The sequence below is a fragment of the Eriocheir sinensis genome, chromosome 18 (genome assembly GCF_024679095.1).
Source record: "Eriocheir sinensis breed Jianghai 21 chromosome 18, ASM2467909v1, whole genome shotgun sequence".
Taxonomy (NCBI): domain Eukaryota; kingdom Metazoa; phylum Arthropoda; class Malacostraca; order Decapoda; family Varunidae; genus Eriocheir; species Eriocheir sinensis.
The window spans coordinates 25,100-52,413 of record NC_066526.1 but is presented as its reverse complement, the minus strand read 5'-3'; the positions used below and the strand labels follow the sequence as shown (position 1 = coordinate 52,413).

The window sequence follows — 27,314 nt, the reverse complement described above, 5'->3', positions numbered from 1 at the left end:
TAATCATGTGACACTTTGTACATCAAATTATCAGTGGATGCACAAATACATAAAAAAAAAAAACTCTATAGACTTGTAGACAAAAACATATCCAAGTGTATCAAATTTTACTGTTTTGTAGGCCAACAAAAGTTTTCCAAAACAAATGGCGCATACAACTACATTTCTCAAACCCCCTTGCACGAATTTTTGAAAACATTGAACACAACAAATAGCAATATGTAAAATGCAAGTGATCTACACAATGGCTGCCCTGCAAGTGAGCTAGAGAGGTTGCCACCACCAACCACATGTTGAGCCATGTTGAGCCAGGCAAATGAGCAGCAAGTGGCCTGCCGGTGATGGGGGGGATTAAGTTGCCTCCAAACAGAGCTGCAGGCTATTCATTTGCCATGTCCTGCACCACCTTGCCTTTTATTTGACTTGCCAAAAGTCAAATAAAAGGCAAATTCCATGTCTACACATACCAAGTTGTATCAAGTTGCTTCCACACTTGACTGTACCTCATTTTCACCCACAGACAATGCCCAGTGTGATGTTGGCTTCTTTTACTGTGGAGACCCATTCATGTCTGGCCACCCATGCATGAGAGTGGACTATGAGTGTGACGGGATTACTGAGTGTTCCACATACAGTGCTGATGAATCTCTGTGTGGAAGCTGCCCTGACAGCTACTGCCAGAACGGTGGACTTTGTGCAACGGATGGGAAAGGAGAGCGTCCAACCTGCAAGTAAGTTATTCATGAAATGTGTGCTTTTTACAAATGATAAATCCATATTGAGTTTCATGTTACATACTCTCACCTCATTAGAACATAAATTTGAGAAGCTAATGGTCCTAGGACTTTAGTGTGGCCAATTACGAATGCTATAAAAACTTACGGCTGCGCATGTCCACAAAACTTACTTGGAGTTTTTCATTATTGTCAAAGTGGATATGGTCCAGCATCTTTAAGATCCTGTGAAGTAATGCCTTTCTTCCAGTTGTCCAAGCGAATACACTGGCAATCGCTGTGAGAGACTTGCCACAGCCTCCACCACCAGTGTCACCCCCACCACCACCACCTCTCCTGAGGGACTCTCTGCAGGAGCTATTACCGGCATAGTATTTGGGGTCCTGTTCGCCATCATCGTTGGCATTGTGGGCTTCTTCTATATCAAGAACAAGAGAAGGTTGGTGAAAGTTTGCATTATGGTTTAAAGTTTACAGGAAAGCAATGGGCAGTACACATTTTGGGTAGTTATCTTTAATTCATATACGGTCAAACCTCGGTTTTCGTGTGCCCTAATTTTCGTACAATTCGGTTTTCGACGACTTTTTTGTCGAAATTTTGTCCCGGTTTTCGTACAGTTGAAAATGGTCCGTACCAAGCTCGTCCGCCTGCTCGCGTGACTCGGCCACTCAATTCCTGGAATTGAGGGCCCACACAAAGCATCCCATGTGTTCGTGATCTACAGCCGTATGCTCGTCTCCCATTGGAGTAAATTGCGTGAATTTCAGTTTGTTTATTCATAAGTGGAAGTAGAAGAACTGCGAAATATTAAATTACTCAATCTATACGCTTTTTACATAGAGGAAGCGGCAACACCGTGTTCTAACAGTGTCGTCAGCTGAACCATGGACTCGACTGTTTTCTCATCCATATTTCATACATGAGGTAAGTACTACAGTACCCTCTCGAGTTTCGCGCTATCTGAGTTTAGCGATCCTCGAGTTTCGCGGTTAGTCCTAAATTCTTACCATCCCGACTTTCGCGCACGCATTATCACCCCAAGTTTCGCGCTGCTTTGACATGTACAGGTCACGTCTACTTACCATCGGTGTCACACACGCTACCTTAAAAGGTAGTAACACACTGGACATCATCAGCAAACATATTCATATAGCTTGTCACCCCTTCTGTCATGTCATTAATATAAATTACAAACATAATCGGAGCCAGCACTGATCCTTGGGGGACTCCACTCGTCACTTCCATCCAGCTTGATTTATTATTCCTGATTACTGTTCTCATTTCTCTCTTCGTCAAAAAGTCCACAATCCAATCCAATATTGAACCACCCAGACCTACAACATGATTAAGTTTCCATATTAATCGCTTGTGTAGTACTTTATCAAACGCCTTCTTTAAGTCCAGATACACACAATCTGCCCAACCGTCTCTTTCCTGTATTATATCAATTACTCTTGAATAGAAGCTGATCAGATTAGTTACACAAGACTGTCCTCCTCTGAATCCGAATTGGCTATTTGTTAATATACTGTTTTCTTCTAAATACTCCACCCATCTGATTTTTGTAATTTTCTCACACATCTTTGCTACTACACTTGTTGACGACACTGGCCTATAGTTCAACGGGTCTTCCTTACTTCCTCCTTTATGTATTGGGACGATGTTAGCCCTCTTCCAGTCTCTCGGTACCTTCCCTTGTGCTAGTGAGATATTGATTAAGTTGCTCAACTTTTCAGCTATTTGCTGGTTACACTCTTTTAGTGTGTGTGTGTCATGACATGACATGACTCTCCACACACCCCACCCATACGGGGATCATATATATAATCATCACACTCTACGCTCCCTACATTTCAAATATACTGCTAGATCTAGACTCAGAAGAATGGTGGAGGCATATGGCATCCATACACACTCATTCGTCTCCAGCGCGCGGCCTACCGAAGGCCACAGATCATTTTTCACTTTTGTTCGAAATACATCTGGCATGTCTCATGACGCATCAAGCAGTTCCTCTGCTCCAGGCAGAAGTAGAGAGCGGGTGAATCAAAGTGACAGTGACTCTGATGACTGCTATGGTAGTGACGTTGACAGTGATACTAGTGACAGTGACTGGCTATCCGATTTTGGAGACATTAGTCAACGAAGCAGTGATAGTGATGTAGTATATACACCGCCTGTCTCGCAGTCTCTCCCCACCCCAGCCCCAAGTACTTCAAGATGAAGGCGTGGCCGTGTTTCTTCACAATCTAGGATTACTGCAACAAGAGGGCGTGCAAGAGCTAGTGCTGCTGCTAGTGATGGAAACTTTGTGGACCAGCGTTGATTTTTTTATACCAAGTGTGCCTCAGTTTGACGGTGTTCAGGTGGGAATCACAGATAATTTCCCAGAAGTGCAACAAGAATGTGACTCTTTTCTTGCATATATGGATTTACTGGATCTAATTGTCAAGGAAACAAACAGAAACTTTGCACAGCGTGGCGAGCATGCGCAATATTTTCGGCTGTCACAACTTTATTATTATTAGGAGAGAAGTTTTATTACACCACCATATATACTAGATGAATATACAATTAATGCAAAGAAGAAAGACACCATTTCCACCTCTTTAAAATGTCTAAATTTTCCCCGTGCACAGCATCTAGAGAAATATATCGCCACCCGTACTCAAAGGGTTAAAGATTATGGAATGATCAGGCTGTTTCGCTGAAAATAACACAGTCTGACGAAAATACGTGGCTTGTACTTAAATTAATAACGTTAACCGAAAGCTCTAGATCGCAGTGTTACCATATAGGAGCGTTTCACGGTACGGCAGCGGCCGTCAGTCTGTCTTTGTTTCTCGTTGAGTGAGTGTCATTCATTGCTTTTTGTGCTTGTTTATTGAGTCTGACTGCTAAATAAGCAACCATTGGGCCAAGGAAAGTTCCGAGTGCCAGCCCTTTGATAAAAAGTCGAGAAACACAATAGAATTCAATCCCCTCATCGCCGTCTTCCATACGCCAACAAGAGTCTTAAATAAAGGTAGAAGTGATGTTAAATGTTCATTTATTCATTTCGTTAGTCATTTATATTTTTTTCTCATTGTTTTCTGTATGTAAAACTATACTTATTCTCTATAAAATTTATTTTGTTAATTTTAGGGGGGGCGTCTGGAACGGATTAATTGGATTTACATTATTTCTTATAGGAAATATTGCTTCAGTTTTTGTACATTCGGTTTTCGTCAGACTTTTTTCGAACGGATTGATCACGAAAACCAAGGTCCACTGTATTTAAGTGGAAACCATATCTGTCTATCTAAGTTTATAAAGCTATGACAGGTGTTTCATCCTGACTATTCTTTTATCTCAGAGTGGTTGTGGAGCCGCCAGTGAGCAGCTCTTGGGATGCTACTGATCACCAGCACTACATGGGGCCAGACCTGCCAATCATTCCAAGCAGCGATGACATCCCACTGGACACCCTCAATGGCACCTCACACCTTGATGACACTTCTGTCCCGGAGGCAATCTCTAATCCTGCCTTTGACCTGTAGTCCCCACAGGCCAATTATGTTCCAACAGATATTCAGGGCTTACTCTTAGTTCACCAGTAGTTAAGTTTGGTTTAGTATTAGTGTTATTCTTCCATGTGATGTATGTGATAGTTAGGACCGTGCTGCTGTGTGGGGTCAGGAAGGGCACCCAATCTTGAGTTTTTTTTTAGGCAAATAAAAATTACGAAAAAAATGCAACCTGACCTAGCTGACTCTTCTTTACATGCTAAGTCATAAAGTAATAACCATACAGTAATAGCTAGCCCACTCCCTCACTGGCCCAAGATTTTCCTGACCCTGGTGGTAGCTTATTTTACAAAGTTTCTGTACCATGAATGTGAAAAAAATATAAAAAGAACTCATGAGAACATTATTAATTTCCTTCATGGTCTCTGGAAATAGTTGATGTGAGAGGTGCAGGCAGCTGAAAACACTGACGTCTCAGGGCTATTTTCTGAAACATTTCGGCACCCAAGAACACACGCTTGACAATTAAGGCTTTCATAGGAATTCTGGGCATTTGCAGGGGTAGTTTTAGAACCCATCTGGTAGTCTGATGATTCTTTTGTGCCATGAACCTACAAGAACACTCACTAGAATGTGATTGATATCCTTTTCGGCCTTTGGAAATAGCTGACGTGAGAGGCGGAAGTGTCTGAGAATATCAACTTCTGTCTCTGTCTTGCCCTGGTGAGCTTGGAGTCACTGTAGGGGACGTGGCTGCCCTTGAGGTCCACCAGAGCCAAGAGGGAGAGGTTAATCTGGGTGGCTTCCTTCTGTCTCAATGAAATCATGAAATAAGGGAATATTGGGTTTAAATTTGTGAAAGGAAGAGTTACGCTAAAGCTTTAGTCTGTGGTAATAGCAGTAGTAATAGTAGCACACACACACTACCAAACCACACCAAACTACACTACACTACACCACACCACACCACACACACTCAGAAAATTCATATTTGCTTCTTTCCTAATGAGACATTCTATACAACAAAGTGAGGTCATTCTTTGTTGATTTATACCATAAGGTATGGCAACAAATGGGGGCTCCCAAATGGACCATTTGGGGGGTGGCGGGTCCCTTCGTTGGGGGCCTAGGGGGGGCGTCTTCTTATATGACCCCAACACCCCTTCCCTTAGCTATGTCACTGAATTTATCCATTAGACTTGAGCCTGTATCATGGCACCCACCTCAAGCTGTCACCCGGGGCGGACTGTCGCCCCCCCCCTACCAAACCACACCAAACTACACTACACTACACCACACCACACCACACACACTCAGAAAATTCATATTTGCTTCTTTCCTAATGAGACATTCTATACAACAAAGTGAGGTCATTCTTTGTTGATTTATACCATAAGGTATGGCAACAAATGGGGGCTCCCAAATGGACCATTTGGGGGGTGGCGGGTCCCTTCGTTGGGGGCCTAGGGGGGGCGTCTTCTTATATGACCCCAACACCCCTTCCCTTAGCTACGTCACTGAATTTATCCATTAGACTTGAGCCTGTATCATGACACCCCCCTCAAGCTGTCACCCGGGGCGGACTGTCGCCCCCCCCTACTACACTACTGCTACCGCCCTATAGCTTTACTTTCCTGTCTATCTAAAGCTTCTGAATCAATCCTTAACTGGAAGATTCAAAAGCACCTTTCCACTTCTGACCTTCTATCTGATTGCCAGTATGGGTTCCGCAAGGGGCATTATACTGGCGATTTTCTTGCGTTGGGGCGCCCTATGTCCCATCGGGCTCAAAATACCGGGCTTGGTCTGGGGCATGGACGCGGCACACACGGCCCTTCTCGCGGTGAATACGCTCATGTACAGTCGCGATATGAAGTGATGTCGCCGTGTACGTTTATTTTCGATCACGCAAATATCGTTATATATTTTCAAGAGTACCATTATTTTCCTGTATCTTCATCATAACTTAACTAAATATATTTTAGAAGCTAGAAAAAAAATAGAAAATAAATATTCAGTGATGTCTTACGAAGAGTTGTCGAAATATTTTGACACAAAGTGTTTTCGTTCAGCAAGGAAAGAGTCAAATGAAGTTCAAATATCAACATATTACTCAAACAGAAAGTAAAATTATCTTTTCATGATCATTGTTGACAACAATAAATCTAACATATGCACAATATATAGGACATGCATAATTAGTCGATATCCTAAACTAGGATGGCGTAATTGATTTAATTTATACTCTCATATGATGATGACGTCATCGCCCGCGCACCATACCTATTATTCAGCCCTGACTCACTCTTTGCCTTTCGTGGTCAACATAACGATAACAAAAGCTTTCTGTGGACTTTTAATGAATGATAGTGATCAAGGGAAGATGCCCACAGCCTATAACTACCGAGGGATAGTGGGAGATGGAAAAACAAGAATAAATAGCTTCAGAATAGTCGTGTTTTGTAACTCCAAGCTCCTCACTCTTTGCCGCCGATCGCAAACATCATTGCCTTTCTTGGTCAATATAACGATGACAAAAGCTTCATGTAGACTTCTAATGCTTGGAAGTGATCAGTGGAGCATGTCCACAGCTTATAAGTGCCATAGAATAATTGACGAAGGTGGGGAAATAAGAATATATGGCTTTGAAATGGAGGTGGTGGTCGGGCGGGTAGGCTAATCGCAGCGTTGCCAAATATTAGGCTGTGGTCGAGTGTTCGTAGAGGCGTCCGGAATTTTGATAGTTCAGATAATTATGGCAACCCTGCCTATGAAGGCATTCTTCATTCATCATCGCTACTGAGCAATGTTACTATATATTTCAGTGCCTATGCTTATGATAAGAAGCCATCATAGTGAATAAAAGGTGTTTAATGTGAAACCCAAACCCAAAGAATAACAATGAATACATATCCCCCATGGCTCTCAGTGACCCAAACCCAAAGAATAACAATGAATACATATCCCCCATGGCCCTCAGTGACCCAAACCCAAAGAATAACAGTGAATACATATCCCCCATGGCCCTCAGTGACCCAAACCCAAAGAATAACAGTGAATACATATCCCCCATGGCCCTCAGTGACCCAAACCCAAAGAATAACAGTGAATACATATCCCCCATGGTCCTCAGTGACCCAAACCCAAAGAATAACAGTGAATACATATCCCCCATGGCTCTCAGTGACCCAAACCCAAAGAATAACAGTGAATACATATCCCCCATGGCCCTCAGTGACCCAAACCCAAAGAATAACAGTGAGTGGTGAGTGGTACAGCAAGAGCAGGAGGAAGAGGAAGAAACACGTACCGATGTGCCTCTGTGAATAAGCCCAATATTTTCCTACAAACATCGATAAAATAACCGTCCTAAAACATCGAGGAGATAGTGATCATGGCGGGGAGAGGAGGAGAAAACTTGGGAGCGAGAGGAGCATCCAATGGAGGAGATACAGAGGAAAGAAGGAATCCACCTTGTCAGGACACCACTGGCCGCCGCAGCAGAAAGGAGGAAAAAAATCAAGATGAGATAAGTAGTACTTGTAAGGAGTGCAATTATCGAGTAAGGGAAAGTGATAATGGACTTTTTTGTGACATGTGATAGTTGGTACCATGCAGGCTGTGAGGGAGTGTCACTGCAGATGTACAAACTTCTAGCAAAAGATGATCAGGACTGGTTCTGTAAAGCATGTAAAACCAACCTTAAAGGGAAATTAAGGGAAATCAATAGACTAGAGCAAGAAAACATACAATACAAACAGGAAAATCAAATATTATTAAATGAGTTGCAGGAATGGAAGGAAAAGTTTCAAGCAATGAAGGGGGAGATAATAGAAGAAGTAAGCACAAAAGTTGTGGAAGCAGTAAATGAGAGGCTGATAGATGAGGTTAAGAATAGAGTGGAGATAGAGATTAAGGAGAGAGGAAAAAGCAAAGAAGAAAAATAACATTATCCTATACAATGTAGAGGAATGTACTGGCACTGAAAATACAACTGAGAGAAAGGAGTTTGATGAAGAAATGTCAAAAAATCTGCTTGAGGAAATTAACTGTAAAGATATAAAAATTAATGAGACAATAAGACTTGGGAAAAAAAGCAGATGGTAGAGTAAGGCCACTTCTATTGAAACTAGACAAAGAACAAAGCAGACAGGAAATACTCAAAAATGTAAAAAATCTGAAGAATACCAGAAAAATGTGGGCTAAAAGAGTGATAATTGCAAAAGACATGACAGAACAGGAAAGAGCAGACACAAGAAAAGCAGTAAAACAACTTAAAGTTAAAAGAAGTAATGGAGAACAAGGATGGTATGTAAGAGATGGCAAACTATTGAGATTCATCGACACTAGAAACAGGGAATAGGATAAGGATAAACTAGATATAAATCTAAATATAAAACTAATTAACACTCAAGGACTAACTACGAGTAAACTGATAGAAATAGAGAAACTTGTGGATAGCGCAGAAGATTTTATATGTATTACCGAAACACAGTGCAAATTCAATAGGTTTGATACTACAACGGGACTTTTTAAAGTTGAAAAATTTAGAAACTTGGAGGACAGAAAGGGGGGAGGATTAATGATACTAAGCAGGGAGGAGAATAAACAACATATTGAGGTCATAGCCACTAAACACACAGATTTACTCTGCATCAATCTCAAGATATATAGTACACATTTTTATATAATATTATTGTATTTATCAGTAAATGACAAACCAAGAAATATTGACATCCTAACTGAAGTGGAAAATTTAGTAAACAAACACAGGGAAGAGGGCATAATAATTTTAGGGGACTGGAATGGACACGTTGGTTTTCTGGGGGAACAGAAGATTGACTGGAATGGAGAAAAGATATTACAAACTCTTGACTTACTGAATGGAACACTATTAAATGACACACCAGAGTGTAGAGGACTGTACACATGGCAGAGTAGAAACCAAAGAAGTGTGATAGATTTTGCAATGGTAAACCAAACAATGATACAGCATTATGTAGGCATGGAAATTGATGAAAACAGAGAAGAATTTGACCTTTCTGATCACAACCTACTAAAAACTTTTTTTAACTTTAAAAGAAATACCAACATATCCCATAATAAAGGGTTTTGGGATATAACAACTTATCTGAAAATTAATGAGGAAACCACAAGAAACTTTATACAAGAGTTGAAAAACAGCGGCTCCCTAAACATGGACGACATAACAGACTTTGATAAGAAAATAAAAGTAACCTCAGATACAACAATGAAAAGAACACTTAAATTGAAGAGGGATAACAGTGTGAAAATAATAGAACCAGTATGGATAAATGAAAACATCAGACAGGAGATAAAGAAAAGAAAACAAATAAATAGAGACAGAAGGAATGAGCCAACAAAAAAAGTTGAACTAGAGAAAAAGTATGATGAACAAAGAAAAATAGTTCAAATGTTGGTAAGGGAAGCCAAACAAGAAAACAAAATAAAAGAAACTAATGAAATAAAAAATGACAAGTAATAAGAAACTGTGGCACAAAATTGACAAGCTGAAGGGAAAGGAGGAAATGACAAAAGACACAAGTCTGTACAATGAACATAACGCAAAACTAGATAAATGTGAGATAAAAAGAGAACTATTAAACTACTGGCCAAATATATACAGTAAACACCCAAATAATATAAATGTAGTATGGAACACAGAAAACTCACAAATATATGAAGATCAGTTTAATACACTCACTCCTGAACTAAATATTAGTACGGATACACACACATACACAACACACAGAGTTTTGAGAGAACATTTGGATATGGAATATAGAATACATGAAGCAATAACTAAAATGAAAGCCCCAATAATAATGTATGAAGAAGTGGAAAATTCATTAAAAAAGATGAAAGCCAAGAAAGCTGCAGGCCCGATGAAATCAAGCCAGATGTATATAAACTTATCTCAAAGGATAAGGACCTGACAGCAATTCTAACAACATGTTACAATAAATTAATAGAAGGCACAATAGACATCCCGGAGAGTTGGAAGATATCCATGACTAAACTAATCCCTAAAATAACAAGACCAACAGTAGACAAATTAAGACCAATAGCCTTAACAAGTGTCTCATACAAATTATTAATGGGCATAATAAGACATAAAATTGAAGATCATCTAGAGATAAATAACTTGACACAAGACACTCAAGCAGGATTTACCAGAGGAAACAGAATAGAAGACAACATATTGATATTGAAATACTGCATCGCACAAAGTTACAAAAACAAACTACCGCTTATAGTCACTGCCATCGATTTCAGTAAAGCCTTTGATTCAATAAAAAGAGAAAAGCTGATTGAGGCAATGATGTTTTTTTTAAATCCACCAAAAATTATTGACTGTGGCAAAAATCTATTCAGAAGCTAAAACAAAACTAATACTAAACAATGAAGACTATGGGGAAGTAAACATAACAAGTGGCATTAGACAGGGATGTACGGGATCCACTACACTGTTTAAAGTAGTAACATATATGATCATACTAAAATTAAATGATACCTATATAGGGTTTAAACATGACAATCTATTCATTAACACACTCTTCTATGCTGATGATGGTCTTAGTCTGGCACAGTCATTAGCAGATGCAAGGGAGAACATTGACAGACTAAAAACAATTGTGGCAGACACTGGCTTAGAAGTAAATATAGAGAAGAGTAACATAATGATATTTAACGTGAAAGACGAACCAGAGGAAATAGGAGGGATAAATGTAGCAAGTAAGATAAAATACTTAGGAGTTACTATAGATAATAAAAGGAACTGCTTTAAAACATACTAAAAAGATTTAATACAAAAAGCACAGCGCCTAAGTAATCAAACAGCATCCGTGATTGCAAGAAGCAGCAACAAATTGATCATTGGGAAAACCTTTTGGAAAAATGTGGCAATCCCAGCTGTCCCGTATGGTACCGACTTAGTAACTTTTTCAAAAAATGAGATTCAAAAACTCCAAACCATGAAAATAAAGTCTGGCGAACTATTCTGTGGGGGACAAAAGGCACTCCTTCAAGTACTTTAAGAGGTGAAATAGGATGGGGTAAAAAATCACCACAGCAAACAACAAAAAAATTCATAGAACAAAACAAAAGGATAATTAAGCTAAGTGTGAGGAACCCTGGGAGAGGCCAAGTGCTGTGTACAGACATCAGACATTTTCAGCCACAATGGAAATTCACGTGAACGATTCCCATCAATTCAACTGACCTGGCATTTATGGCATTATACTTTGTGAATTTAACATTATTGGATAATGCAAAAACCAGCACAATTAGTAAGCTTGATAGTGACAGCTAAATTTGTGGTGGAGGGCAACTTTGCTGTGAGCATTGGAAGCAAAACTGTTGGAAATTCCTGCCAAAAAAGTGACGCTTTCTCAGGCGGCCCAAAACGGTGAGTGAGCATTAGCATTACACTTCATCATGCCTTTCATAACTACTACACTATGAAATGAACACATCAATAAAGATACAAAGAAAGAAAAGTCAAAGAAAAATAACCTTTCTTGCCTTAGTCTCCAGAGCAGTCCTGGGGCTTCCTCTGTCATGGCTGACTCAGAGCTGTCATCATCCTCTTCTCCTTCACACATCCTGCAGATCAAAGGAACAGTTAGTGCTCTGATATACAATTAAAATGTTGCTCTCTCTCTCTCTCTCTCTCTCTCTCTCTCTCTCTCTCTCTCTCTCTCCCTGCCTGCATGTAAGTGTAGTGTGGAGCCAGACAGTCTGTGGCAGTATTCAGCTGAGTATTGCCTGCTGTGTGCTACAAGCAGATGTAAAACAGGACAGCTCCTTTATGAAGGAGATCCAGTTCTTTTCATTACCCTGCCAAAGGATGGACACACTATTCCAGGCTGCAAAACCAGATTCATCAACACTTCATTTTTCTAACCCTTATCTAATAGTGGCATAATTTATCATTGTTTGCTCCAAAGTGAATGTTTTGCTTTAAGGCAGGTCAGCAGATAGATAATATGTCTTACACGGTTCACTAAAAAATCACCAACAGGCGGGGAATTTCCTGCCCCAAGTCTCAACACACTTACTCCAGATCCACACACTCCTCCCTCACAGCTGCCCAGATTCTTGAAGCCTTTGAGAATGTTGTGCTACTTCCAAAAGTCACACAACCCTAGCTCTGGGTCGGGGAGGCGGTGGCTGAGTCGACAGCGTGACGGCGCCGCGTTCAGGAGGACGCGAGTACAGTACCCTCTTGAGTTTCGCGCTTGCTTCATTCCAAAGGTATGGCACTAAACTCGAGGATCACGAAACTTGAGGTATTGAAATACATGAAAAAGCGCTTATTGGTTCCGACCCGTGGAAAAAAATTTACTTTTTTTTTCAACTTGACTCCCTTGTTATCACAATTTTTTCGACTTTACTCACTTGTTATCTCAAAATACATACCTTGGTAATAGGCAGAAAATGGGAAGTGAGAACAGGTCGTTTTTAAGCCGCAGTTGAAGGCGGCTGCCTTACAATTGGCTGGCAGTTCTGAATACACGCTTGGGATCCACGTGGTGTCGTCTGCTAATGTAAGGATGGTTGCTCGCAGTCACCCGTGGTACAGTTGGACAAACCTATAGCTTCTGGTAGTTTTCTGTGTGTTATGGTATAATCTGCTAACTCTTTCTGTTATATATCATCAAATCACTAACATCATGATTGACTTGTCAGAGCCTAGTGAACGTAAACTGCCGCCACAAAATAGCTCGCAGAGAGGTTCAACTTGCTTACTGCTTCCATATTTCCCTCACCGCTCACAAAGACCACAAGCGGACAAACTAGAACAAAACCAGGCAAATTAACACTTTTAATGCTGTGTATTCCCACAGTGCGCATGCGTGGTGGACAGCAGAATGACCAATTTCAGTGGGAAGATATTTCTTGGCCAGTGTAGTGGACCTTCTTCTTCTTCTTTTGACCTGTAATGCTTTGTGTCGTTTCTTAGGTTCTCCTTCTCCACACTTTCATACGTCACAACATGCACTTAGGGCCACTTTCACAGTCATTTTGTTTGTATTGATCGTTACCAATGGCCGCTATAGTATTTCCACGTGAAACTGGCCGATGGGTAGTGGTGTGATGTGATGGTGTCGGAGGTATTGCCTCTACAACGGCACCTCGTGGCGGGTGCGGGGTTAGCCTAGCCCCGCACCTTACCACACACTCTCAACACCTGTCGCTTTCTCTGCAGCCACCACTACCCCATAGGCCAATGTCACGTGGAAAACTATAGCGTCGATCGCCGCCATTGGTAACGATCAAAACAAACAGTGACTGTGAAAGCGGCCCTTAGTTACTTCACAGTGCGCACTTATACGCTTCACCCTGAACTTAGGTGTTTTTCTGTTCTTTTCTTTCCCTGATTTTGCTTTTCTATGCCCTTTTGCTATTTTCCACTGTTACTTTTCACCGTCGCTGCCATGCATTACAGGTCAAAAGAAGAAGAGGAAAACATCACTGAGAGATCTACAATTTTCATAGACTTGATAAAAAGTTTTTTGGGGTGTGGTTCCCCAGCACGGGGTGTTCTCTTATCTTGTTAATCAAGTAGTAAGCAAAGCAGCTCTGCCAGTCCATTTTACAAGTCTCTTGGTGGGCCATCTTCCACTGCTCCTCAGCCACTGCCGTCGTCTGTTTGTTTACATGCAGCCGTGAGGTACCCACGCTCGTACTCACAACCGTTTTCCATTCGTACGGACAACCAACAACTCTCTCCCGGTTGGGCATACAGGCAACCGCGGTCGCCCATAGCCCCAATGGTTGGACACCGCCTTTTAAGGCAGCACGCATGACGCCGACGGTAGGTAGACGTGACCCATACGTACCAAAGGAGCGTGAAACTCATGGCGGTAATGCGCGAAAGTCATGATGGTGAGACTTTAGGACTAAGTGCTAAACTCAAGGATCGCAAAACTCGAGAGGGTACTGTATAGTGAAGTGGACAGAGTGGACAGCAGCGACCTGGTTGTGTTGGCGGCGGCATCAGCAGCTGGGTCATGCACGGACGAACATTTGTCACGTAATAATTGTTTGTGTCATTTAATTGTTACAACCATACTGTCATCTAATTGTAATGGGGAGAATAGTTGTAAGTCCGACCTGCTGGTAGCATTGAGCTCTTTACGAAGGAAGGGGGGAAGGAAGGAGAGAACAGTGACAACGGCAGTGCCAAGAGGAAGGAGAGAAACATGTGCTCACTTCGGCATCCCCTCTGCCTAACTACGCTGACCCGAGGCGGTTTTTTTTTTTTTTTTTTTTTACAGCAAAGGAGACAGTTCAAGGGCACAAAAAAGTAAACATTAATAAAAAAGCCCGCTACTCGCTGCTCCTAAAAGAATCCAAAGAGGTGGCCGAAAGATAGGTCAGTTTCGGGAGGAGAGGTGTCCTGATACCCTCCTCTTGAAAGAGTTCAAGTCGTAGGCAGGAGGAAATACAGATGAAGGAAGATTGTTCCAGAGTTTACCAGCGTGAGGGATGAAAGAGTGAAGATGCTGGTTAACTCTTGCATAAGGGGTTTGGACAGTATAGGGATGAGCATGAGTAGAAAGTCGAGTGCAGCGGGGCGGGAGGGGGAGGCATGCAGTTAGCAAGTTCAGAAGAGCAGTCAGCGTGGAAATATCGATAGAAGATAGAAAGAGAGGCAACATTGCGGCGGAATTTAAGAGGTAGAAGACTATCAGTATGAGGAGGAGAGCTGATGAGACGAAGAGCCTTAGCCTCCACTCTGTCCAGAAGAGCTGTGTGAGAGGAGCCCCCCCACACATGAGATGCATACTCCATACGAGGGCAGACAAGGCCCCTGTATATGGACAGCAACTGTGCAGGGGAGAAGAACTGGCGGAGGCGGTACAGAACGCCCAGCCTCGAGGAAGCTGATTTAGTAAGAGATGAGATATGAAGTTTCCAGTTGAGATTTTGAGTTAAGGATAGACCGAGGATGTTTAGTGTTGAGGAAGGTGAAAGCTGGGTGTTGTCAAAGAATAGGGGATAGTTGTTTGGAAGATTGTGTCGAGTGGATAGGTGGAGAAACTGTGTTTTTGAGGCGTTGAAGGACACCAGGTTCTTCTTGCCCCAGTCGGAAATAATAGTAAGGTCTGAGGCTAAGCGTTCTGCAGCCTCCAGCCTTGAGTCGTTAAAAGAAGTTGAGTAATGCAGAGTGAAATCATCGGCGTAGGAATGGATAGGACAGTTCGTTTTGGAAAGAAGATCATCAATGAACAACAGAAAAAGAGTGGGAGATAGGACAGAACCCTGTGGGACACCACTGTTAATAGATTTAGGGGAAGAACAGTGACCGTCTACCACGGCAGAAATAGAACGGTCAGAAAGGAAACTGGAGATAAAGGTACAGAGAGAAGGATAGAAACCGTAGGAGGGTAGTTTGGAAAGCAAAGATTTGTGCCAGACCCTATCAAAAGCTTTTGATATATCCAGCGCAATAGCAAAAGTTTCACCGAAACGGCTAAGAGAGGATGACCAAGAGTCAGTTAAGAAGGCTAGGAGATCACCAGTAGAACGCCCCTTGCGGAACCCATACTGGCGATCAGATAGAAGGTCAGAAGTGGAGAGGTGCTTTTGAATCTTACGGTTAAGGATTGATTCAAAAGATTTAGATAGACAAGAAAGTAAAGCAATAGGACGGTAGTTTGAGGGATTGGAGCGGTCACCCTTCTTAGGCACAGGGTGTATGAAGGCATACTTCCAGCAAGAAGGAAAGGTAGATGTTGACAGGCAGAGGCGAAAGAGTTTGACCAGGCAGGGTGACAGCACGGAGGCACAGTTTTTAAGGACAATAGGAGGTTAAGTCGCGGGAGCTCAATGTGAATGCTGATGTTTTCCGTCCAGGTCTGGCACCACTAATTACTACTCGGGAGACACGACCCGCTGAGGTTGACAACACCCCAGGTCACTGTCACTTGGAGCCAGTTAGTCAGGCAGGTCGTAGTAATTCCTCGCCACACACACATGTGAAGTAGTAGATCCCAAGTTACTATGACAGCCTTTAATCTTAAAAGCACAATTCCTAAAGCAGAGGCGACAAGTTCATTCCACCAAGTACAAAGCCTTCATGAGAACCTTTGAGACTGTAATCAGTGACAAACTAAATACCAGTGAGGATGAAAAGCCAGCTGCCACGAAAACAAGGCTAGGATGGATAGTTTGTGGAGCCGTGAATAATAGTACAGTTACCCGTGTGTGAGAGTTAACCGTGTCAAGGTGGAGGGTGTGACACTAACTGAGAAATAGTCATTAACCCCTTCGCGCCGGATGTTCAAAAACCCCGCCTGGCTGATATACGGCGTGCTCGGCCGTGCGCGGGAAACCTGAGCCGGCATGTATCTGCTTGTCGCCTCCGTATATTATGCTGCTGAAAGCCCTCATTACATGTATCCTGTATTTGCAAAGCAGCATACACGACGAGTCAACATATACCTGCTATGCATAATATAAATTGCGTCAACGCGAAATAAAAAATAAAAAAAGCGAAATAAAGAAAGGGGAGAAAGGGGCATGGGGGAAAGAAATAGAGAAAGCAGATGATTGTGTAGAGGAGGAAGAATGTCGAGAAATTATCAGAGAGAGAGAGAGAGAGAGAGAGAGAGAGAGACGTGATGATGTCGGCGCCACCGTTGCCAGATTATCATACTTGTAGCCTCGTATTTACCGGTTTCTGAGCCATAACTATTGCCAAAACACACCAATAATTAACCATTCTAATGATAAGTGTATGTGAAGGTAATTATTGGGGTCGAGGAGGCAGATTTTTGGGTCGGAAATTGGCAGACATGAGGCCGAGTACGACAATCTGGCAACGTTGGTCGGCGCCTCGGTGTCTGAGAGAGAGAGAGAGAGAGAGAGAGAGAGAGAGAGAGAGAGAGAGAGAGAGAGAGAGAGAGAGAGAGAGAGAGAGAGAGAGAGAGAGAGAGAGAGAGAGAGAGAGAGAGACAATGAGACTTCCTAATTTTAGACACAAGGCGGGAAGAAGGCGGTGCATACTGTAGCTCATTTTTTGTGATTGGTGGGAACAAGGATGGTGGGAGGAGCAATAGGATTTCAAGGACAGCATACGGCGTCTTTACTTAGTAACCAACACAAAGTACGGAACAACTCAATAGAAGAAGAAACAGAATAAAAATATGACGCCTACATAGGCGTCATCGTATATGCTACTGGGGCCTCATTACGCCTACGTAGGCGTCATCGTATTGAAGGGGTTAAAGATGTTTTATAGAAAACTTTCTGGCTGTGCTGCTGTCAAATCTGTTTCTTTCTAGATGTTGCATTTGGCTGGAATTCCAGGATTCCCAAAATATTCCAAGTTTTTACTGGTGCAACATATATAAAAAAAATATTGAAGAAAAGTTGCTCATTTTATCACGATGGAGTCTGAAAAATATAGTTTATAATCTTTGACCTGGAAATTTGCTGCCTACAGAGAGACAAAGTTGTGCTGAAACTCAATAAATAATTTTTGTAGTTTTCATTCTGGAAAGAATCTCATTGAATAAAAGTTGTAGAACATCATCCATGTAACTCAACGGTGAAACCAGATTATGATTTGGACTGACCGTTTGGCTGGAATTCCATGATTCCCCAAAAATTCCAACTTCCGCTTCCCACTCCTGTGAACAAGATATTGGTTCACCTAGCAGGGGGCCGCAGAAACCTATCAAGGGTCCGCAGAACAACGGGGAATTCAACACATTACAGATAGCCTAGTCCTGTCATGGCTCTTTTTTTTATAGTTCATGACTACACACTGTGTCTTGGTCCAGTTTTTTTTCTCGTTTTTCCCTGGCTAGTTGCGTCTCTCAGAGTGTGGCGATGATCTGTGTAATATATTATAATGTTTTATATGACCATGTTATGTGTAACTTAATTTTTCAGTTGCTAAATAAGAGTTTATCATTTTGAAAGCCTAACTTCTCTGTTTTCTTAGAAGTGAAGTTTACTTTAATTTCAAGTTAGTAAATATACACAGATTTTTTTTTGTATCACGTTTGTACAGTGAAAACAATCTGATGATTAACACCTCTTCCTGTGAAGAGAAAACCTTTTATTAACCTTTCTTACAGGCAAGTGTATATATAGTGACTGTATCCTGCCCAATCCTGTACCCCTGAAAATATAAGTGGATGTAAGGGTCCACACAGCTTGAGAAACACTGATCCAGACCACCAGGCACATCAGTGGAGACGTCAAGACTACACGCACACCACGACTAAAGGAAGACCGATGAAACAGATCGGCTGAGGGAACATGATCACTCTGCAGACGTCATGATGCAGGAACTGTAGGCTATTCTTAGCACGGAGTCGTCTAAGGGACAAAACAGGTGCCAGTTAGTCACTTAGCATCGACATATACACAGTTACGCGTACCGTTCAATTTCCACAGAACTTCTAGCCCTCCGGGCCATGGCTCGTTGCCTATGTCAAAAAAAAATTATATGACGTCAGCGGCAACAGCGTCATTAAGGTATTGTGCGGCTGTTTGGGGGGTGGAGCCCCACACACCTACATCAACTTTTTGTCACCCAGAAAAAAATAGCAAGAGCAATGTTTTATTGTAACCGTTATGAGGAGCACACACACGTCCTTCTTTTCAGAATAACCATTTGTTAAAATTACTTGATATCACAGTACAGGTACTTTTGTCTACAATGCACTAATTGCCCCGTAACCACACACGTAACTCACACACAACATAGGAACAAGGATACAGGGCTAAGACTTCCCCGGTGCAGGACTTCCCTCGCCCACCAGAGTCATCGGACAACACCTGACTGCCACTACAATGTTCAAGTCAAGGATCAAGCGTGAAATGTTACCTAAACGTTAAATGGTGTATATATATATATATATATATATATATATATATATATAAATATATATATATATATATATATATATATATATATATATATATATATATATATATATATATATATATATATTTTGCAGTGTAGTGAGCATTAAGGCGTACATACCAACAATTCTACATGTCCATTTTTAGGTTTTGTTACATGGCTAGTTCAAGATGGGTTGAAAAAAAAAACTTACATAATTGTAATGTATTGAATGTATACTTGTTTGTGAAATTGTTTGTTATGTATTGTATATCTTGCATAACTTATGTACTGAAATGTTATTGTCTAAGATATCTTAATATTATCATTTATGCTTAATGAATTCATTTATTTAGGAGCATTATATATAAATCTAATAATAATAATAATAATAATAATAAGGCCATCATCACTGTAGAAAAAAAAGGCACGACATGTTTATAAATTAAGGCTGTAACAGAGCATTCACTCATCTATATAGTTATGTGTGGACATATTGAGAATTGTAGCCACTAAATCATTAGCATTATCTCTCTCTCTCTCTCTCTCACACACACACACACACACACACACACACAAACAGGCCTACCTGGATCTCAAAGGGCTTCCCTGAGGGTGGACGGACAGTGACAGGGGACAGTGAATCACCTTGCTGGATCAGGCACTCCTCCTCCTCCTCCTCCTCCTTCTTCTTCTTCTCTCCTCCTCATCCTCCTGTCTTCTCCCCTGAAATAATAATAATGGTAATAATAAGAATAGTAATTAATAGAAATAGTAATAACAAGAAGAAGAAAAAGAAGAAGAATGAGGTTTAGTATGAAAGGGAAGGAAGGAAGGAAGGAAGGAAAGAAGAGAGAGAGAGAGAGAGAGAGAGAGAGTGTGTGTGTGTGTGTGTGTGTGTGGGGGGGAAGGAGATGGGTGTTGAAACAAAGAGGGCCGTTGTGCTCCCCTGTCTACCCTACAATCTGGCAGCGTCAACAAAATTTCAGGTGTCAGGGGTCAAAACAGTGTAGCGTTGCCGAAAGTTGTTAATCTGCTTCCTTTTAATTATTGTGGGAGAACGGCAAATGTTTATAATGGAATTAAAATACCTGCAACTTTATTTTGATCTTAGAGGCTTACCAAGAAAATCTCAGGTCTCAAGCAAGCCTAACCTGTGAGTACTTTTGGAGCCAAAATAGCCTGTCCTCCCTTGCCCTAGACCGAGGGAGCAAACTCACTCTTACATCATTTACCACTTGCCGTTGATGAGGTTTGAGGCCCTGCTGCTCCGCCATTGGTGCAGCGCTCCACGAGGGCCGTCAACAATTACAACATTAGCCTCAATAATAGTCTTCGATGCACTTATTCTCAAACATTGTAGTGAGTGAGTGAGTGTCTTAATTGCTTTCACAAATAATATCACATATAACCATTAGTTCAGTGTTTATGTCTAATATTTTCAAATAGTATCACAATTAAATATCCAATGATTATTTCCTACACAATGAACATCCATCACACACAATTTATCTTTGAGTATAAACACTAGTAATTAAGGTATCCGGTCATTTCGCCCACACGACCAGTTCGCCCACATCAAAAAGTCATTTCGCCCAAAGTCAGTTCGCCCACACTGAGGAGTCAGTTCGCCCACACTGAGGAGTCAGTTCGCCCACACTGAGGAGTCAGTTCGCCCACACTGAGGAGTCAGTTCGCCCACACTGAGGAGTCAGTTCGCCTACACTCGCTAGAGTCAGTTTTCCCACAATAGATGAGAGAGAGAGAGAGAGAGAGAGAGAGAGAGAGAGAGAGAGAGAGAGAGAGAGAGAGAGAGAGAGAGAGAGAGAGAGAGAGAGAGAGAGAACGGATTGAATGAGTGCTTCTTATAGTTAAATGGTTAACCAGTTAAATAGTTTAATCGAATTATAAAAATGAACCGTGAAAGTAGGTCTCGTCATTACAGAAAGCCATCGTATGCACTCAGTTCCTGACATGATGGCAGTCTGTCCAGAACTCTGTATTTCGTGTGGTTTTCCTGTACGGCCAAGACAGGAAGGGCTACAGTGCGAGTTCTGCTGCAGGTGGCAACACAGAAAATGTGATACCGGTGTATCAAGAGGAGATTATTGGGCAGCCGTGAGGTCTGACAATACAATTGACTGGACTTGTACTTTGTGCACTAAGGAAGAAGCTACATCTCAAGACATTTCAACTGAAGTAGAATCTTAATTTGGTGTACATCTGCAAGACAATTTGAATGAAGAACAAGGTATTTCTTCACTGGAACTTGAAACATCACTTGATGACCCACCCCTGCAAAGTGAGGCACAAGTTAACCCTCCTGTGTTGCCCTCGTTTCAGCTATTTGAGGGTGGCACCAAAAGAGGTCAAAACAAGCTTATTGATGATCTTGGATACACTTATAACATCAAACTAGGAAGGCCAAATGTAACATATTGGCAATGTACCGTCCGGCCCAAGGACAATCCCTGCAAAGCAACGGTCACACAAAGAAATAAGACCTTTGTGAAAAGAAATACACACAATCATCCTCCGTCTGCCGATTCATCTTCAACAACAAACATCACATCTCAGGTGAAGAAAATGGCAGTACAAGATATCTTCAAATTAGCATCTGCCATAGTTGATGAGGTGTGTGTGTGTGTGTGTGTGTTTGTCTGTATCAGTGGCTGCTCGTACTTAAAATTAGTGGAGGTGCTGCTCCCAGAAATTTCCTTCCACCAGCGCGCCAAGGTCAGCACTGCGTGACTGCGCCACTGAGGAAACGGCAGCCGCGCAGCCAGCCTCCTGTGTGCACAACTAAAATAAGGGATGGCTACTGACATTACGTTAGTTAGTAGCGGGTGCTGCATTTCCACAGAGCCTATGCACGGGCAGCCACTGGACTCTGTATGTCAGTCTGTGTGTCTATGTTTGTTTGAGGGTGATCGAGAGGAGTTAAGAATAAGTAGGAAAATGTTGAACATGCCAAAATTTTATACTATTAGGAATTGCGATTAAAGCCAACATTTCATTCCATTCAGGTTCTCTTGCAAGAACTACGAAATAAACCTTGCCCGAGTCTTCCAAAGCCTGAAAACTTGGCTAGGACAGCGAACAGGCAGAGGGAAAAATTAAGACCTGCTGAACCCAAGGACCTAGCATTCGAACTTGACGAGAACCATATCCCAAGCAAATTCTTGAGAGCGGATGTGAGGATCCGTGGACGGCGCCACTTGATGTTTGCAACAGATCAGCAAATGGAACTTCTAAGCAAAGCCAAATCATGGTATATTGATGGGACATTCAAGCTCTGTAGACACCCCTTTTCTCAATTACTTGCAGTAAATGCATTCGTAAGAACAGATCAATGTGCGAAACAAGTTCCCCTGTTGTTTGTTTTAATGTCAGGAAGAAAAAAAAGCGATTATCGTGAAGTTTGTAATGCACTTTTAAACTGTATTCAAGAGGAAATTTCAGTCAAGCATATAACTATTCACTTCGAAAAAGCACTTTGGAAAGTGCTGCCTGAGGTGCTACCGTTTGTAACTATCAAGGGATGCGTCTTCCACTGGACACAAGCTATATGGAGAAAGGTGAGTAAACTTGTGGATTGTTCCAACACACACACACACAGAGAGAGAGAGAGAGAGAGAGAGAGAGAGAGAGAGAGAGAGAGAGAGAGAGAGAGAGAGAGAGAGAGAGAGAGAAAGCAGCCAAATGTCAAGTGGCGTTGTTTTAAGTATTTCTTCTGTATTTTCTCCACAAGATATAAGAGGTTGGGCTTCAAGTGACTATACTCACGATGAAGCAACTTACAAGTTCTTACGAAAGCTGATGGCTCTTCCATTTCTGCCGGAGACCGAAATTCCTGCGATGTTTCAACGACTTTCATCCAAAGCAACGGGTACTCAAGTACGCCAAGTATTAAACTACATTGAAAGAACCTGGATCGACGGCTCTCTGTGGCCACCTTCCACTTGGAGTGTATTCCAGAAATCTGTGCGTACCAATAATGACATTGAAGGGTGGCATAATAGGCTAAATAAACGTGCAGCAGGTAGAAGTAGTTTACAGTTTTATGTATTGGTAAACCTGCTGCATAAAGAAGCGCTATTAACATCTATACATATAAGATTGGTGTCCGAAAGAAAGCTCAGCAGGATTCAACGAAAACATTATAAGGACCTTCAGAAAAAATTATTCACTCTTTGGGACGAATACGTGATGGGCGAAAGATCAGCGTTTAAGCTTCTGAAGTCATGCTCTTATTTGAATGGGCCAAAAGCGTAATGTTTCCTACCTTACTATGAGTACTAAATATATTTTATTTTACTTTTAGAATACAACGTGTTTTTAATACATGATTTGTTTTTAGATGATGTCATTTCTACATAAATTTTATATGAATGTCTACTCGCAGCATTTATTTTACTTTTAGAATTCAGATACCTTTAAATATAAGATAGTATTTTGTATGAACTGACTCCTGAGTGTGGGCGAACTGACTCCTGAGTGTGGGCGAACTGACTCCTGAGTGTGGGCGAACTGACTCCTCGGTGTGGGCGAACTGACTCAACTTGTGGGCGAACTGACTTGTGGGCGAACTGACTCAACTTGTGGGCAAACTGACTTGTGGGCGAACTGACTCAACTTGTGGGCAAACTGACTTGTGGGCGAACTGACATGTGGGCGAAATGACCGTAAACCGTAATTAATAGCCAGGATCGGTCATGTTAGGAATTCTCTCGGTTTCAGTCTGGAGAACTACACAACACTGGTCATTCGCTGGGTGGTTGGCTTCTTGTACCTCACACAGCTTATGCATTTCTTCTCAGCCATGGTGCAATCCTGCGATTTATGATTGCCAGCGCATCTGAAACAATTTGGGGCATCCCCATTGGTCTCGGCAGTACTGTTGGCCTCAAGATGGCTGTATCTCCGACAATGATAGCATATAATTGCATGGTATCTGTCTCTCACTGTGTATATTCCCCATTGTAATTTCATCTTGTCGTAATACTTTTGAATCAGCTCTCTCACGGTTGGGTCACACCTCAATATGTAGTGCATCGTGCCGCCAGCCGCAGACTTACTAAAGATCAGCTCAATCTTATCCTCAACACCCTCAGTTGTGTGTAAGAACTCATTGTGGTCCAAGATGGTCTCCTTTATCTATTCCTTGGTCTCCTCTTTATGCATATCATGATCTTTGGTTTCATCTTTCCAACACTCTTGGTATTAATTTACTCAACAGACTCCAGTGTTTTAGCAGCCTCAGCCCTTGTGTTCTCATTTTCAAAGTTCATGACAATATTGCCTCCATTAGTGAATCTTGAATCAGTTATTTGAATGACATTCAATGCCTGGGAGGTATATATATTATTATTATTATATATTACACAATATATTATATTCTTATTATATGAGGTATCACCCCATACAGTGGTGTTGAAGCAAGTCTGAGTGGTGGCAGGTCCCAAGCTCCCCAATGGGAGGCGGTGGCTGAACGGATAGCGAGACGGCCCTGTGTTCAGGAGGACGCAAGTTCAATCCCCAACCGGTGTCAACAAGTTGGGATTTTTCAGCTGCCGCCGAGTGGCTTAAAACTACCCACATGCTGTCCAGAAGACCACCTATCAACCCAGACTCTAGATTCTAGATCAAAGATGAGCTCGGGGATGGCGCCACTCGCCCCACCACTCGCCTGCGCCAGAACGGGCTGGGCTGACCATCAGGACCCACCGGAAAGAAGCCTTGGACCGACCATCAGGATCCACCAGAAAAGAAGCCTACCGGCGCAATAGGCCACAACGTAAAAAAAGTGTGCAGGAGGAGAAAAGAGTGGTGCGTGTGTATGTCATTCTCAGGGGTGACCACGGTGGAGCGCAGACACTCACTAATTGCGTTCAAGGCTTAATTAAGTTGATGAGTGGTGTTAATTAAAACCGAGTGAGCAGGTTACGTGTTACCCCGTGTTAGTGGAAATACTTGACAGTTTTTCTTGGTGTGTTGGTGCTACTTATTCTTGTGTTTGCATGTTAGTTTGGTAAATATGGAGATTCACTAAGCGCCTCCCCCCCCCCCCCCGAGAATAATAACCTTTCCAAGGTACTGTTGTACTTCTCTAGTTTTACCGGCACATCATACATGTGGAGGGGGATCCGGGGGGTGCTGCAACCCCCCCCTGGTTAGGAGGTTAGAGGTTAGGTTATATAAAGTTCGGTTGGAGGAGCTTAAATCTGCTCCCCCACCAAAAAACGCCCACGGGTCCCTCAAGATGGTTAGGGGAAGGGGACTGGGCCTCTTTCCTTACTTCTAAGTACTTCATGTTATGGTTGAGGGACATGTATTTCGTCCCTTAACTATAATATGGGGGTGTAATATCGCATTTTGGAGACGCAGAGTCAATCTTGACAATTACTGTTGGTTTAAAGTGATAGTGTGTTTGTGGTGTTTTTAATCAGACTAAATAAGCTCTAAGTGTTACGAGTGACACAATTTAGTCTCATACGGCTGGACCCTGTCCCTTGACCCTTAGTTCTCTTAACAAATATATTTACCTCAAGTAACATTCTTACAGTCATGCTACCTATATTATTTGGCAGATGATAGTCCTGTGTGCCGCTGCCTTACAAGACTTGCTGAATAAACTACTAATCTTACTCTCTCGTTTAAATGATCAACAAATAATTTTACTTTGTGGTATATTGAACACACATAATTGCCCATGCAAGGCACGACACACACCGTGACCGGGGTTTGGGCTGAAGGTGAGGGCAGGATCTACTTCAGGGATGGGGTGTGGGGGGGCCTGTGGTGTGCAGCAGGGTACTTACATCACCAGTAGGAGGAGGGAGGGAGGGGGCACTGGGTGGCTGGCGGGGTCCATATCCTCTGGGGCATCACCTTCTTCTTCTTCTTGGGTGTTTTATGGGGCTGTGGGGCCACAGCCTCCACAGCCCCTTCAGTGGTAGTTGGTTTGTCGTTCTGTCACCAGAGTGGGGTTAGATCCTGTCGAGTTGCTGCCCCGACTTCTGCAGGAAGGTTTGCGTACACTTGGAAGGCTGTGTTGGGGCTGAGGGTGTCGCTGCCCAGCAGGTCCTCTAGGGTTGGCCTGTAAATGCGGAGGCTGGTTAGGGATGCCTTGAGGTTGGTGAGTGGAATCTTGGGCAGTGGAGGAGATGTTCTGGTGTGTGGGGGGCACCATGGGTAGTATGGACTATGTTCAATCTGTGCAGGTGAGGCGGGTGTGGCCAGTCCTCAGGCGGGTGTGTCCAGGGGACGGCTGGGGGAGTGGTGCTGGGCGGGGGAGTATCTGTACCGTGAGCTTTCTGAGGTCAGCCGTTAGTCTGGTGGTCCAGTGTCTGTTGGAGGACTGTCGGAGGTGGGTCAGTGTGGTCTGCGTATTGGCCGGGGGTGTGCCAGGTTGTCCACGCTGATGGGTCCAGCACGTGTCCGCCAGGCTGGCTGGGTCTTCTTCTTCTTCTTCTTCTTCTTTTGACCTGTGCCGCTTTGTATCGCTTCTTAGGTTAGGTTAGGTTAGGGTGTGTTTACGTTTGGGTACTGATGATGATGATGGCTTTCCTTGCAACGGCGCCTCCTGACACTGTTTGAATTGAAATGAAATATTTATTGTTGTAAAATATAACAAAGGGGAATGGCTGTCTTGCAAACAAACCCCTGACTAGGCATTACAAAAAATAAAAATCTCCATTGTACAAAAATAAAAACACATGTGGAGGTTAGTTAACAGAAAAAGGAATTAGAATGTAAATATTGATAATATTCCTGAGTAGGTACACATGCAATTACCTACATTACCACCTGGCAGCAAACTTTGGGTACCCTTTAACGATGTCAGCTCTTTAACAAATGAAAAAGTGTCTTTGCAGGAGTAGTTTTAGTTGTAATCGGAGGTATAGGATTGGAACAAGATACTTCGCAATATTATAATTAAATGTTCCTATGGCAGATAAAACTGGTCTGAGGGCAACCATCCTCGTGGACTTTTGGTATCCCATACATTATGCTGGTTTGGAACCGTTGGGCCGTAGTCTAGAGTATCTTTATTGATAATATCTTCTTTTAGTAGATTTCGCAAGACTGTGATTTGTCTTCCAATTTTAAGTTCATGAAATAGATCATTAGCAACATGCGTGAATTTATTGCGATCCGATGTTACCCATTTTAGTAATATAA

The 27,314-nt window shown here is 42.3% G+C and overlaps 1 long non-coding RNA gene and 1 pseudogene across 3 annotated transcripts; one reads left to right on the top strand and one right to left on the bottom strand.

Annotated features, from left to right (window-relative positions):
- LOC127000187 (MAM and LDL-receptor class A domain-containing protein 2-like) overlaps positions 1-4,861 on the top strand; it is a 156,334-nt pseudogene extending 151,473 nt beyond the window's left edge.
- LOC127000188 (uncharacterized) lies at positions 93-26,669 on the bottom strand. Of its 3 annotated transcripts, XR_007753809.1 has the most exons (7): positions 26,437-26,669; positions 25,952-26,229; positions 19,720-19,856; positions 11,777-11,866; positions 4,868-5,049; positions 908-1,152; positions 93-725 (listed from the first exon to the last, which is right to left on the bottom strand). It is a non-coding gene; the product is annotated as an uncharacterized LOC127000188 (long non-coding RNA). The 3 variants fall into 3 exon arrangements; XR_007753808.1 differs by having other exon boundaries at positions 25,952-26,667; XR_007753810.1 differs by lacking the exon at positions 4,868-5,049 and having other exon boundaries at positions 25,952-26,669.
- Between the last annotated feature and the right edge of the window lie 645 nt (positions 26,670-27,314).